At 30.5% G+C, this 17305-nt stretch overlaps 2 pseudogenes; both read right to left on the reverse strand.

Annotated features, from left to right (window-relative positions):
• Positions 1–4702: 4702 nt before the first annotated feature.
• Positions 4703–10014, reverse strand: LOC107433395 (G-type lectin S-receptor-like serine/threonine-protein kinase At4g27290; annotated as a pseudogene).
• Positions 10015–13526: 3512 nt separating this feature from the next.
• Positions 13527–16381, reverse strand: LOC107433422 (peroxisomal membrane protein 11D-like; annotated as a pseudogene).
• Positions 16382–17305: the final 924 nt, after the last annotated feature.

Genomic DNA, 17305 nt, shown 5'->3' on the forward strand with positions numbered 1-17305 from the left:
TGCCTATGCCTTATATGTCTTGATTTACCATTGTATATATTGCTTTTGGCTCTAGCTTGAGCTGCCATACTATCATAATATATACAAATGGCTTTCACTAGCTTAGGCCACAGTGGAATATCTTCTAAAAAATTCCTTAACCATTCTGCTTCTTCAGCAGCTTTGTCAAATGCTGTAAATTCAGATTCAATTATAGATCATGTTATACACATTTGGTTTGAAGATTTCCAAGAAATAGCAGCACCACCTAATGTAAATACATATCCACTAGTTGATTTGGTTTTTGTGCTATCAGAAATCCAATTAGCATCACTATACCCTTCAAGTACTTGTGGATATTTCATATAATGCAATCCATAGATTAAGGTATATTTTAAATACCTTAAAACTCTAATTAATGCTTCCCAATCATCATGTCTTGGCAATGAGTGTATCTACTGAGCCGACTTACTGAATAAGCTATATCTGGTCTAGTAGAATTCATTAAATACATTAGGCTTCCAATTATTTGTGAATATTCTAATTAAGAAATTGCATCTCCTGTAAATTTCTTTAATTTACAACTTGTATCAAAGGGAGTTATAGCAACCTTACAATTAGACTGCCCAAACTTATTTAATATTTTTTTCTACATAATGGGATTGTGTGAGAATGTAACTATCATTATTTCTTTTAATTTGAATTTCTAAAATGACATCAGCCAAACCTAACTCTTTCATGTCGAAACTAGTATAAAGAATAACATAATCACATCTTTATTTGTTCCCACTATTAGCATGTCATCAACATATAAACATACTATCACACAAGAATTTTTATAATTCTTAAGGGATACACATTTATCATATTCACTTATTTTAAAACCATGTGATAACATTGTATGGTCAAACTTCTCATGCCACTATTTTGTGATTGTTTAAGTCCATATAAAGACTTAACCAATTTACAAACTTTATTTTCTTGACCTTTAACCACAAAACCTTCAGGTTGTTCCATATATATTTCTTCATCTAATTCTCCATTTGAAAATATTATTTTAAAATCCATTTGATGTATCTTTATATCATATAAAGATGCTATTGCAATTAGCATTCTAATTGATGTTATTCTTGAAATAGGAGAATAAGTGTCGAAATAATCCAACCCTTCTTTTTGTCTATATCATTTATCAATCAAACATGCTTTATATTTGTCTATAGACCCATATGTTTTAAGTTTCCTTGTAAAAATCCATTTATAACCAATTGGCTTATTACCTGGTGGTCAATCAACCAATTTAGATGTATGATTTTGTAAAATGGATTCCACTTCACTATTTATAACTTCCTTCCATAAAGGTATATTAGGTGAAAACATAGCTTCTTTATATGTTTGTGGTTCTCAATAGAAATGAATTGATTTAATAAATAAACAAAAATTTATCTTTAAATATTCACGTCCGTCCACACCAGTCACTTAGTACCGTACATTTCAAATAAATTTCAAATATCATTTTACAAACATACCAATGCATAATATATAAAGGTAAAACAATCACCACATTAACAATAATAATAATAACAACCATTTTAACGATAATAATAGTATTAATATAACTTGCCCAATGAATACCATATTACCATATATTCCCAAGGGCTATTATACTTATCCAAAGGTGATTACCGTCCAAGAGCTATCACATAACCATACCTGCCTAAGGGGGCTATCTCACTTGCCCAAAGGCTACCACTTGACCAAGAACTATTATATTTGCCCGATGGCTATCTTTCTTATCCATAGGCTGTGATACTTGTTTGAAGGTATCATATGATGATGATGACAATAATAATAATAAATGATGGTAAACAATAAAAATTATAATAATAGTAATAATGCTAATAATGACAATAATAAATAAAACAAATAATAATAGCAATAATGAATAAATAAATAATAAAAACATTAATACTCCCAATGACAGCATAAATATTAATAATAATAGTTACAACAATTAGTAATATTGTCTACAATAAAAATTAACAATATCAACGATAAATAATAATAATAATAATAATAATAAAAATAGTGACAGTGAAAATAATAATCATCGTCATAATAATAATAATAAAACAATCAATGATAACAATAGTAATAACAATGATAATCGTCTTAATAATTAATAATAATAACTACAATAATAATTGACCACAATTTTGAATGGTAAAGACTATTGATAATAAAAATAGTAACAACAATAATTATAATAATGATAATAATAATATTAATGAAAATAATTATAAACATAATCATGATAAGTAATAATAATATTATTAATAACAAGAATAATAATAATAATAGTAATAACAATAAAGCAATTAAGTATAATGTTAGAAAATTAGATTATGAATAGATGAGATAATATAAGGTAAAATAATATTTGAAAATTCATAACATATTATTAAATTGGCATTCGTATCAGAGGTAAAAACGATACCCTCCAACATGCTGCGCGATCTATGATTCCAGCTATCACCGGCACCTTGCTACCAATATAGTCCAGGGTGGTTCCCTAGATTCACCTTTGATCCTCTGGACTCATAGGCAATATAGTTATAAGGCTAACTCTTCATGGACCACGTCGGATTGTCGTCCTCGTATGGTGCGATACATACTAACATAATATAATATAACATGCGTATAGATATATAGATACTTGACGCACCATATTATGTACCAGTGGTGCCAGATGGTATTCAGCGTCCCAAGTACCACTCTGACAGGGAGGTTAAAGAGAGAAACCTGTAAATGGTCGCTTTGGCATCCCAACAGCATCGCTGCTATAATCTGCCAGGGCTAAACAATTGACCAAGAGGGTGGCTGATTCTCACTGTGTACGGAACATACCATACCTTGAACTTATAGCTCCCACAAGATGGCTACGGCCATATGTAATAACGGCCATCCTGCAGCCAAGAGGGAGATAGTTAGTGCTAATTTTGCATTATACTCTTCCTACCCTCACAGGAACGACCCTAGATATAACCTGACCACTGATCCATAATAGCCACCTGCGGCCACGGAAAAGGGCGGCTAATACTCACTATGCAATACATTTACTAGTTCTTAAGTCCATGGCACCCATAGGATAGCCATAATAAATAACCAATAGTCATCCTGGCCATAGAGGGGGGTGGCTGATGCTCACTTTGTATTATATTTTCCTACCCTTAGGTCCATGACTCCTTCAAGAAAATCCTATAAACTTGTGCGCTAATCATAATCACGTATACAATACAGAACACCGGTACGTGTATAATGCATCGAAAATCGATAAAATTTTATAATATTATAAAATTTTAATTATTATAAAATACAATTAAATTTATGCACTTTTACCAAATCCGTAAAATTTCATATTCCCTTTATGAGTTGCAATCTTTCTCATTCTTAGTACTAAATGTCGAGTATCCAAAAGCTGCAATATTGAATTCTGGACAGATTTAGTTGGACTTGCTGACCAAACAACACTACTCCTTCTGGCCTAGAAGGATAAGATGGCCTATTCTGTTCATTATCAAAGTCCCTGAAGAATCATTGATTGGGTTCTGATGGTTAGCCACCCAAACAACAATTTTGCTTGGAATAGTCTTGTACCAAATTCCAACATACCTGCTTTTGGAACTACCAGGACTGAAGAAACCCAGTTCAAATCTTCCATATTTGGAAACTAAGTTGTCGTCCTCACTGATGGATTGAGTTGCAGAAATAATTGCAATCGCCATGGACAACTCAGAGAAGAAAGTGATTAGAATGGTACTCAAAAATGTAAAAGAAACAATCCTCATTTCGTCCTTTGATGGTTGAAGCTTTAACATTATTTTTAAGCCGAGCGAAGAGTAGATCTTTCATAAATCGAAATTGATACAGCAATGACCATTTTTGTGGCTACAGACCAGTAATGCAGTCAATTCTTACCAGTCAAGAGCATTTCTTGTCAAAAAAGAAACAAAAAAAAAAAAAAAAAAAAAGTAGAAAAGATAATAGGAATCTTTTCGAATATTTAAGGTTGCTGAAATTTTCTACAGACAACAATGAATGGAAATTGGACTTCCATATTCGCAAGTGGTGGCAAGAGTTTGGAGCGAGTCAAATACTTGAGGAAAGGGAATACTCAGTGGAAAGGAGACTCCTACATATTATTAATATTGTTGAAGCTTTAAAATATTTGTAGGATTGGTCTGTTACATTATGATGTGGTATACCTAGCCAGTCAAATTTCTAGACCTGGTTAATAAATTAAAAAAAATTACATTCGGATAACATCCCTTATTTTTCTGTTTTAGCATAAAGAGCTTCATATTAGCGTAAAACTAGCAAATCTTATATTGGAAAAAAAAAAAAAATGGGTGCATAAAGATATATGTCCACTCTACATCTTACGAGCTATGCAATATTACATTATGACGTGTTCCTTATTATCTATAACAAAGCTTCTTTTAACATTTTGTTTCTTGTTTGTTTAGTATGCATTGCTGCATTACATTTTAAATGAAAGGATTCAAAAAAAAATTTCCATCTAAAATAAAACGATGAGATGGAAGATGACGCTGAATGTGAAATTTCTTTTTCTTACTTTAATTTTATCAAAGTCAAAATGATAAAGAAAGGCAAAATTGTTAAAAGAAAAAGTCATAAGTCAATGACAGAAACCCTTTCATTTATTTATAGGTAAAGGTCTTTTGAGATATGAAGAGACAGTACTTTCCAGCTTATCTATCTTCTGTATGAGATGGTACTAATGGCAACCGCTAAGTCTGATTTGGCTTCTTCATGGGACGGGGTACTGATGATACACATGGTAAAGCATGGCTGTGTGTAACAAATCAGCCCTTACACCATGTGTATTGAAAATTTTCTAGAAATATGACAAGAAAATGTCCTGCTGACCGTAAATGACTATAGTAGACCTGTAATTACAACCCTCTATTCTATATTAATTGAGAGGTTGAACAAACTGGTTAACATGCATTAAAAAGTAACATGACCATTTAGGTTTTTTTTAGTTTTGATCGCACAACTCAGATTGCTTAAATATGAAACAGAACATGCATTGATGACCAAAAGTAACTATACTTGGCCTCTAACTACAAGCCTCTATCGAGGCTCTAAAAGAGTTATAGTAATTTCATTGGTTGAAGAGGATCTATATACCATCTTTTTTAGTGAAGAATCTGCTGGAACAGTGGCTTTACCCAATGAGAAACCAGGTTGTTTGGGCTGAGGCAAGGCACTTTCGCTTGCCAACATCACAACTACATAAGATATGCTTGGCATATGTTCAGGGTGCTCTTGTGCACATACCAGACCAATATGAATGCTGCACAGCACCTCTGGAAGATTGGTTGAGTCCTTGAAGCATGGATTGATACATTCCAAAGCTCTTCCCTGTTTCCACAATCTTCATGCCTATAACATGTTGAGTTTAATTTCTAAAATCAGGTGCTCTGCTTTTAATATCATATTGAAACACCACATATCTTAAGATCTCAAACATATAAGAGGTTGGTCAAGAATGATTTATATAGCATAACATTGGTTTATTATGGGAAGATAAAAATAAAAAACAAATTGGAACTTACTTGTCCGGTAAGGTTTTGACTATGGTCTCTATTTTTCTTTCCACTTAAGATCTCCAACAGCAAAATACCAAAGCTAAAGACATCAGACTTCACTGAGACTAGTCCATCTATGGCATTATTATGCATGGCTTCATTACATTGTAAACAAAAGGGATAAAGAAAGCAATGTCCATCTAAGTTAAAATGTTCAGATGAAAGATGATGTTGGATGTGAAATTTGTTTTTATTAATTCAATCCAAGTCCAAATGATTAAGACATAAAAAATTGTAAAAGAAAGAGTCATATGTCAATGACATTAACCCTTTTTTCTTTTCAATAATCAGTAAAGGATCTGAAATGACTGTATTTTCCAGCTTATCTATCTTCTGGATGAGATGCAGATTCTTTGTAGATGTTTCAGCATACAGAAACAAGGACAGAGATGGGGACATAGTGGAGAAGAACAATTGAAGAAGAAATATCTGTTTAGGTTAGAACTTAGAACAGACTAGTGTTAACGGTTTAAGTCCGATTTGGCTTTTCTATGTGATATGGCACTACCCATACACATGGTAAAACATTATTGGTCGTGTGTACCGAATCAACCCTTGGTGTATTGAAAATTTTCTTGAAATATGAGCAGGAAATAGATTGATGACCAGAATTGACTGGTAGACGTGTAATTACAAACCTCTATCTTAGATTCATCGAGAGGTTGAACAAATATTGGTTAACTTTCACAAAAAGTTAAACATGACCATTTATATAGATGTATATATATATATATATATTTCAGTTTTGATCACACAAATTAGATTGCTAAACTATGAAATAGGACATGCGTTGATGACCAAAAGTGACTATACTAGACATGTAATTACAAACCTCTATCAAGGCTCTAAAAGAGTCACAGTAATTTCATTGGTTGACGAAGATTCAAGCTTGCTTGATGAAGAATAGGCTGCAACAAGGTCTTTACCTAATGAGAAACCAGGTTGTTTGGACTCAGGCAAAGCATTCTCACCGCCCAACATCACAACCACATAAGACATGCTTGGTCTGTTTTCAGGGTGCTCTTGCACACACAAAAGACCAACATGGATGCTGTGTAACACCTCTGAAAGGTTGCTCGAGTCTCTTAAGAAAGGATTGATAAGTTCTAAAGGCTTGCATTCTTTCCAGAGTCTCCAAGCCTACAATATGTCAAGACCAGTTTCTTGTTATGTGTCTCTGCTAATTGCTATCATATTAAATCTAATAGAAGATGGGCGGAGAATGGATTATATACTTTAACATAGGAGTTAACAATGGCACTTACATATGCAATAAGGTTGAGATTAGTTTCTAGATGATAGAACCCTCTATTTTTTTTTTCCACTTATAATCTCTAACAGTAGAATACCAAAGCTAAAGACATCAGACTTCACTGAGAACAGCCCATCTATGGCATATTCAGGTGCCATGTAACCACTACAAAACATCATTGTGAACAAACATTTGATAAATTTAAGGTGAATATTTGAAGTAGAAAGCATTATAATGAAAAACTTACTATGTTCCAACCACTCTGTTTGTATTCCCTTCGCTTTGATCTCCTCCAAAAGTTCTAGCCATACCAAAGTCTGAAATTTTTGGATTCATTTCTTTATCTAGTAAAACATTACTAGCTTTGAGATCTCTGTGTATAATCCTTAATTTGGAATCTTGATGGAGATATAGAAGTCCCCTAGCAATTTCACAGATTATATTGAAGCGCTTGGACCAGTCTAAAATTTCACTTTTTCTTTGAACTGGAGAAATTCTCACTCAAATAAATGCAATATCCCACTTGAGTTCATAAAGAACAAAACTGAGGTTCTATGCTTTACAAAAATTGCAGTATGAATTCTGATTGAATTTGTAAGGATTATTTGAAATACAAACAAAAAATGAAGGAGTCCAGGCTTTTGTTGGGCATGTATTCATAAATCAGCATTTTTTCTTCCCCTTGAAAGCAACAACCAAGAAGCTTTACGAGGTTTCGATGTTGAAGTTTAGCAATTAGAATAACTTCGTTTTTGAATTCATTCAGCCCTTGTCCTGAACTCATTGAAAGCCTTTTCACCGCAATCTCTTGCCCATCTTGTAGTGTACCCTGAAGTATATTTCTAAAGGGATTATGATACTAACTAAGATTAAGTGTTGCATTTGACAGTTCTTATTATCATGTTGTGGGTTACCTGGTAAACAGATCCAAAACCACCTTCACCAAGCTTGTTGCTGCTTGAAAAGTTGTTAGTGGCTTTAATAATCTCATCTAGGTCGAAGAATACACCTCTAGGTTTTCTGTTTGGCCTGCATTGTTCTGATTCATCATTATTCCGTTGGTCCCTGCATGGTCTAATGAAGGAATTGAAGAGGAAAGAAAAAGAAAAGGTAGTTCACATTAAGCAATGAAAAGGAAACAGAAAGTCGTAATGTTTAGGCTGGATAAATAAGTTAATTTACCATAAAAACTGAATAGATAAGTTGATTCACATTTCATAAATATAGAAGCGAAAAAATGATCTCTTAGTATATATGCAAGACATCACATTCCCTAAACGAAATATCATCCAACATCATCAATTGATATACAACTGAGCATGCCACTCTAAGGTGAGTTTTGGACATGGCCTGTCTGTCTATGTACATATATGTTTTACAAAGCTATTCAAAGTATTACCTTCTAAGCATTTTCTTCTGCGGATGCAATAAGAAACCAAGAACACCCCACACACCACAACAGTGACTAGCAAAACTAGCACAGCTATCCTCACAGTACGCTTTGTTTTTGAACCTTCATAATAGTGTAAGGATAGCAGACAAAAAGGATTATCATGTCAATAAAGCTTGGAGAGAATAAATAGCAGCATCACTTAACAAGGAAAATTTTCATTCTATTTTTAATGAAAACAGAACCATGATGCAAAACACATGGAAAAAAAAAAAAAAGAGATAAATAAGGATCTTAATTAGTTAACGGCGTTACGAGTTAAAAAGTGAGCAGATGAGAAAGTGATTCCAGGCCATACCTAACTCTGAAGCATGCATTCAAATATATAGATCTTGTCCACCAGCTTGAAACTCTCGAATATCAATCAAATCCCCAAACCACTTAACACAACCACAACCACTACCTCCTTTTCTGATATCAGAATTTGCATAAGCCGTACAAGAACAATTGCTCAAGCATTTGGCTTTGCATTCCTTAAGATTCAAACTTTCATTCACCCAAGAATGTGCAGTCTCCGGCAATTTCAAGCCATGGGATTTGAAAAATCTAGATGAATCTTTGTCTTGGCAGTTGAATGGCTTATTCCGTATACATCCTTGAGACCAGTCCATCAAGTTTCCTTTTGGCTTGAAACCCTTTAGACATTGGCAAACAGGGGATTCTCCAACGATACAGTTTCCATAGGCACCACAAAGAGCATACTTGTCACAGTTATCTATTGGCACTGTAGCAAACACATCCAATTTTGAGTCACTGAATTCCAGGCATAACGATCCCTCGTATAACCATTGGTCTGGTTCACAACTATCCTTGATTTTTCAGAATTATTTATGAGGTTAGGTATAGTAAACTTCATCTTCATTAAAAACAAATTCAAACTTGAATAAAGGGTTGGGTTTTTACTCTGGTGCACCACTGAATCGAAGGCCGTTCCATGGGCCACCTCAGTAGTACTTCTCGGAGCCTCTAAACATGACAGGCTCAGGATAGTTATTAATATCTATCTCCCAAGTAAGGTCTCCAGGAAAAGGGTCATCTGAGCTCTTCCATGATACTAAACGCCTTTGGAGACCAGTTTTCAAGTCCCATCCCAGCTTCATACCTGGTAATAATGTATCACAAGGGTAATCAAAGCTCTGCCACAAATAGTTCTCTGAATTCTCATCTTTCTCATCTCTTACTACTAGATTTCCAGAATCCAGAAGCTGTAACATCGGGGCCTGGATAGGTTTAGTTGGGTTTGTTGACCAAACAACACCATTCTTCTGGCTGAGAACAAGATGGCCTGTGCTGTTTATCATCAAAGTACCAGATGAGTCATTGATTGGATTCTGCCGGTTCGCCACCCAAACAACAGTTTTAACTGGGATATCCTTATACCAGATTCCCACGTACCGATTTGTGGAACAACTTGGAGTGAAGAAACCCATTTCAAAGTTTCCATCTTTTGAAACTAAGGTGCTGTTTCCAGTGATGGACTGGGTCCCATAAATGATGTCAGCAGCCCTGGAAATCTCAGTGAAGAATATGAGCAAAAAATTGGTACTCAAAAGTGTAAAAGAAAGAGTCCCCATTTCGTCAAAGTCTTAGCCAAAGCTCTCAGCTTAGAAGCTATTTAAAGACACAATGGAACATTCAACAGGAAATAGAGCTCATGCTGATGTTATACCTTCACTGTTTGGCAGGCTGAAATTTTACCTCTCAATAAAAAGTAAGCACGAAACTTCTTAATAATTCAATAATTAAATAATTAAAAGAAAATTTGTTGGAAAACTTAACAAAGCATGGAAGGAAGTGACGACTAATGTTGTGGCTACAAACCAGCAGGTGCCACATTGGCTGCCATAAACAAGAGCTTTCTTGTCAAAAAAGTAACAAAGTAAAAGAGAAATCTTTTCGAGTCATTAAAGTTGCTAAAATTTTGTAGAGACCCACAGACAGAAATGGACTCTTAGAGAGGTCGGAATGATATTTGTAAAAGTCAAAATAAATGAGAAAGAAAAAACCGATTATTTTTTATATATTAGACAACTGAAAAACGCATCCATGCTTGGTGGTTTCTTTGACTTTTTTAACTTTTCTAGAAGAAACATGTCACCTGAGTATTATCTTAGGTTTAGGGACAAGTTTTAATCTACCACATGTTTATGCAATGACATGTCGTTAAATTTTGTCGCGATAATGTAAAATAAAAATAAAAATAAAAATAAAAATGAAAAAAAGACATGCTTTTGTCGCGATAATTTAAAAATATATGTATATATATATATATATATGTAGAAAAATTTTGAATATTTTAAATTTATAAAATTTAGATACCATTGACATATTGTCTGAAAAATATCTCAAATAACATATTATATTATTTAATGTTTCACAATATTTTGAAATATTTTGATGAGAAAAAACCTATGCATATATATAAACAGACTGAAATAAAAATTTTAATATGAAAATTAATATAAATTTTTTTAATTTTTAAATTATATAAAAAATTAAAAATTAAAAATATATTTATTTAATTTATTAATCATTCTAAAAAATTAATTGACTAGGTATGCACACGTTGTCCTCTAACAAAAATAAAAAATTAAAAAGAAATCAAGGACTTTTGACTATGGTAAAACCAAAATGTACTAAATTACGTACATACCCTGTGTCTTGTTGCCTGCATTTTCTTTCATTCTTTTTCACTGTCCAGCCCTTGTTTTCGCATAATTTTTCTTTGTTTGACGCTTTGTTTACATCATCTTTTAATCTTTTAAAAAGAAAAATTGTATGGCCGTAAGAGATGGAAATTGTAGAAAATAAGAATAAATCACTATATAAAATAACATTATTACTTTGAAATGTTGCCCATTAAAAAGATATATTATAAGTATATGTTTATTAGTAATTTATTACAATATGGTTAACACGCTATAATTTCTGCTTTTGTTTTTGGGTTTGAGAAAAGTCTTCTTTAGATGGAACATCATATGAAACGATCGATTGATTCACGATCCTCAAATTAACCAACATCAATCTATTATATAAAAGTAAAAGAATTTTTTACATGTGTCATTATTATTTCAAAATTTTCCTAACAATTATTAATTAAAAAAGTTATATTTTTTATTATTTAAAATTTTATCAAAATATTAATCAGTACCAAAAATAATTACTTCAAGTATAAATTTTTTTTATCTTTATTAATTATATATAAAAATATATTTTTTTATTATTATAATATTAGATAATTGTTTGAAAAATTATAAAATTTTTTATCTTTTATGATTGTACCCAAGTATATATAAAATTAATTTTTGTTTTGAAATAAATTTTAAATAAACAATAAATATATATTTATAATATTATATATATATATATATATAATTTTACTATAATGAATATTATCATGCATATTAAATATAGGTCATAATCAAATTTTATGTAATATTAAAATAAAATATATACAACACTATAAATTATATATAATTTGATGCTGATTTATATCATAATATAGTAGCTGTCACATATGGCAGTGAAACTATATATATGATTTCTTTTTAAATCAAAATTATTATTAATTAGATTATAATAATAATAATAATACTAACAATAATAGTAAATATAATTAAACTATATTATAAAATTTAATATGGATAAATTAATTATTTGCAAAATATTAAAAAATATATTTGAATTTAAATTTAAATTTGAAAAATATTATATAATTATATTTGAATTTGAATTAAATTCTATAAATATATTTGAATTTAAATTTAAATCTCAATTTCATTTTATAGATAGAAGAAATTAAATAGATGAACATTTTTTAATTTAAATTTCATAAACCTTATAAAAATATATTTATAGGATAAAAAATAATAATTAAATTACATTATGAGTATTTAATATATGGAAATTAATTATCTATAAGGAATCAAAAAATATATTTGAATTTAAATTTTACAGATAGAAAATATTATTTAAATATATTTAAATTTGAATTAAATTATATAAATACATTTGAATTTAAATTTAAATTCCATAAATAAAAAAATTAGATAGAAAAATTCTATAGATTGAAAAAAATTATATTGGTAAACATTTATATATAATATATATAAAAACAGAAGACTTTTATGCGACATGTTAACATATTATCATTCCATATTCCTTCCAAAATCATCAATAAAAAAGAAGCATCTCTTTTCTTTTTATCATTTATGATTTTATCAAAATACTAATCAGTATCAAATAGAGTAGTTATTTAAAAGTATAAACTATTTTACCTTTACTGATTATATTAAAAAATATTTTTTTTATTATTACAATATTAGATAACTGATTGAAAAAGTATAATTTTTTTTACCTTTTATGTTGTAACCAAATATATATAAAATCAAATTTTGATTTAAAATAAATTTGAAATAAACAATGAACATATATTTATATTATTATATATATATATATTTTATTATAATGAATATTACCATGCACATTACATGTAGATCATAATTAAATTATATGTAATATTAAAATAATATATATACAACACATCATGAATTATATATAATTTGATATTAATCTGTATTATAATATACAAATCAAAATATATAATAATAAAACTGTATATATATAGCATGTATATATATATATATATCTCTTTTTAAATCTAAATTATTGTTAATTAGGTTATAATAATAATATTAATAATAATAATAACAATAATAAATATAATTAAATTATATTATAAAGATTTAATATAGGAAAATTAATTATTTACAAAGAATCAAAAAATACGCTTGAGAATTTCAGAGATGAAAAATATAATATAAATACATTTAAATTTGAATTAAATTATATAAATATATTTGAATTTGAACTTTATAGATAGAAAAAATTAAATAGGTAAACATTTTTTAATTTAAATTTCATAAATAATTTAGCTTATAAAGTAAAAATATATTTATAAGACAAATAATAATAATAATAATAATAATTATTATTATTATTATAGTCAGAAAGAAAAACGTGTAACACTTATTAAGGAACTTGTAAATATCACATAAACAGGGCATGTATCAGTAGTGGAAAAACAGATGAATTCCACCATAGTCAGAAAGAAAAAGGCATAACACTTGTTAAGGAACTTGTAAATGTAGTTATACTTCAAAAATTTGTCAGATGGATAAAATGTAATTCTTATTTACATCAGTTGGCACCACATAATGTTCATTCCAATTCAGAAACAGTCTAATATAGTTTTCTTGTTGAATTTCTTTTTTGATGTTATTAAGCATCAATCTTCTACTTGTGCAGCTTATGGATTCCTTGTTTATGCTTCAGTAAAAACAAATGGCAAAAAAATGTTGAAACAGAAAGAAATAACAAGAGCTGCGAGAGCTGACAAAACCAAAAGCTCCAGTGACACATGGGTTAACCTTCTTAGGGGCCAACCGAAGCAGTCCAACTGCCACAACTATGTCCTTGCCTGCTTTAATCAGGCCAATGACCTCTCATTTGATTTTTTGAGTTTTGCACGGTACTCCTCATTCTGAAATCAAAACCACATATGGATAATAAAGTGAAAAACTAGAATGGAGGAAAATAAGAACCTGCATATTGTTGAAGGGGCAGCAAACATACATGATATATATTTGTGTTCTTAAGATCTTTCTCCAACTTTTTCATCCATGCAGAAAACCTTCCAAGCTTCCCAAGCTGATATATGAAAAGAATACGGATACATTATTGAAAATATTCACATCACAAAAGTGAGTCTAAATTTGGAAGACACACACCTCAACTAAAGTGGCACAAATTGATGAACCCATCCAGCAGAAAAGAGGAATCCGCCCAATCAACTCAGCATGTTTTTTGTTCTTTGTAACAAACATCATTTCCAAATTCTTTCTAAAGTAATTGTTGTAGCAATCATTCTTGAACCCCCAAAAAAAATGAAGAGAACACGTAAGTACATCCCTGTCCTACCAAGCTATACAACTTGATCAAGAAATAGAAAAGTTGACAGCAATGCTTTTTTGAACTGTAACAAGTATTAACTTAAGAAAGTCAAAAACAACAAATACTAATATTTAATTTAAAATAGGGCAAAGAGAAAGATGGATTTCATGACTGAAATGAACAAAATAAGTGAGAAGCATATTAGCACCTTTCCCAGTAGAACAAGTGGAAAAGGAGTTCCTTGAGGAGTTGGACTTATAAGAGCATGGAGATCATTGACAAATTGCAAAACAACACAGAAACTCATTAAAAGAACCGAAATGAATAGTCTTACTAATTTGAATTTAACATTTCAATTCCCTATGCAGTTCTAAGAGTCAATCCACTTTCTTGGAAGAGAGATACCACTTTAAAGCACCATCTCCTATAATTTTATCCTCTCAAAGAACATAACAGGGACCAAGCTCCTGGATTCCTTTATACACAGAAATAGGGCAAGAAAAGAAAATTAAAGGACACAGGAGAATTATTTGCACAACCTTATTGATATTATTGAGAAGATATGCACAACAATACAAGTTCAAATAAATAACTACCCATAGAAAGGGTACTAACCTTGAAGACGAAAAACTTTCCTTGCCAAGCTTGTTGATTTGTCAACATTTTGGGCTGTGCCAGGTTCTCCATTACCCAAGAATTTTGAACCATATTGTATTGCCCTGCATATCTTGTCCCTGGCTTCGGCCTTATTCAGATACTGAACAACAAGACCAAGTTCTGCTCTAGTAGCATCAAGTGTACTCATCTCTTATACTAAACCTGCTATACTACACGACATTAAAGGCGAGCTTAATGCATAGCTCAGAGGGGCAATCAATAGCATAAGAACAAGATCAACGTCTTACATAATATAAATAGCGGAGAAAACATAATTATACAACCAGGCATGCTATATAATTGAAAAAGCAGTTACACCAGAATCAACAATAATTATCAATGCAAGAATCTGGGTTAACTCTACAAGAGATAAAATGGCTGTCAGTTAGTGAACCGGCTATCTCTATTCATATCATTGCCTCCAAAGATAAAATAAAATTTTACAGAATTCTCGTTACATACCAAGCAAGTACCTCAGATTTGGCTTAACAAAGAAATCAAACATGCTAGGCTACATACTTTTGGCTTATAACCTATACTAATTAGCCGCATATCTGTCAGCATGACTAAACTCATGTAAAAGAAGTCTTACAGTTTTAATAATTTTAATTTTTGTGTTTCTCTAAGTTATAAAAGAAACAAAGGCCTTAAAAACAAATTCAGTAAGAGGAAATCAAAGTATTGTTTTAATCAATTTTGTTTGATAGTCTGGACTAATAATTACAGTTTCTCTTATCCAATATGCTAAACATGATGTATGTCAAAGCATCGAAAGAAAATTCTACAGCCTCCAATAAATGCAACCACTAGGACACCCAAGACAAATTTCTTCCTATGTTTTTCCTTTTTGCAGCTACTGGTTTCTTACCCAAAAAATCATTGCTTTTATCAGGAAAGACTATGGCAGATAACTTCCAGAATCATTTCACACAAATAGTTATACAGGCAACCAGTCCTAGTTATAGATACACTACCCAAAGAAGCAACAACTTTTTCACTATAAACCAATTCAACCAATAATAGGTCGATTTCTTTGCTAGCAAAAGCTAAACTCAGTTTGACCCTGGTAAGCTTATAAGCTCAAACTATCATGGGTTTCCTTAATTTAGGGGAAAAAAAGAAGGAGATTATACCACTTAAAAGCAATCAAAATCAAAATCAACGTCAATAAACGACCCATAAACATACCCAACTACCAAAATCAGAAATTTATACAACAAAAACACAAACCCAATACCAGATCCTCGAAAAACAAAAACAAAAAGTTTTCACACCGTGGGCGTAAAAAAATAAAGCAAAAAGACGAGGTCCGGAGTAGATCAAACACGTTGTTTGTTTTGGGTTGCTAAATCAGTGGACAAATAATCGAAGAAGATGGTTTTGAGAATTGTATATGTAGAAAGAGAAAGGGATAGAGAAAAGTACCGAAGGGAATGCCAAGGAAATGGCCTCGAAAACCGCAAGCTCTAAAAGTTTCAGATGAGGAAGCTCAACGTCAGCTTTGCCTGTGTTTTCTATTTTTCTTTCTTTCTTTCTTTATTTCTGTTCGTATGATAGGCCGCGATAAGGGCTTGTTTGGTCCTCTTCTTTCTAAACAAACAAACAAACAAAAATGTTTTTAATTTGATGAACTAACCAAAGCCTTGAATGTGTTCTTTCATTATTAATAATAATTATCCAACCCGCGATAATGTTTTTAAGTATTTTTTTTGAGTTCTAAAAAAAAAAAAAGGAAAAAAAAAAAAAAGGAAAGAAAGAAAAGGTGTTTTTGCATGAAAAAAGTATTTTAATGTTAATTTTAGATTTTTAATTTTTTGCAATATATCTTATACTCTTTCGGGTAGCATCATTTTCTTATATATTAGTTTTTTTTTTTTTGTTTTTTTCTTCACAGTTTATTTTATATTTTAAACATGCTTGCAGTAGGCCGTGTGATATGAAATACCTTCTAATGAAATTTTCAAATAAAAATCCATTTTTTGCAACAACTAAAAAAATAATATTTTGATGTTGTATGAAGATTAATTGGGTCAATGAGTTAACATATCCGTGTTGTATTTATCATAATTTTGAACAAAATACATGTTTCTGCAATAGCATATTTGTTTTCAATTCTTTTTAAAAATACAATATTTGTCCTTTTAGGAACAGTAAAAATCCATTGTTCTTAAATAATTATTTGAATTCAAATTCTTTTACTTTTAGGTATAAAATATATATATATATATATATATAAAATACAAATTTCTTGTTGTGGTAGACTATTTTTCCATAAGAATATTTTTATATTTATATAATATTTAACATTAAAATGAAAAGTTTAAATTCATCATCTGAAATCAA

The sequence above is a fragment of the Ziziphus jujuba genome, chromosome 3 (genome assembly GCF_031755915.1).
Source record: "Ziziphus jujuba cultivar Dongzao chromosome 3, ASM3175591v1".
NCBI lineage: Eukaryota > Viridiplantae > Streptophyta > Magnoliopsida > Rosales > Rhamnaceae > Ziziphus > Ziziphus jujuba.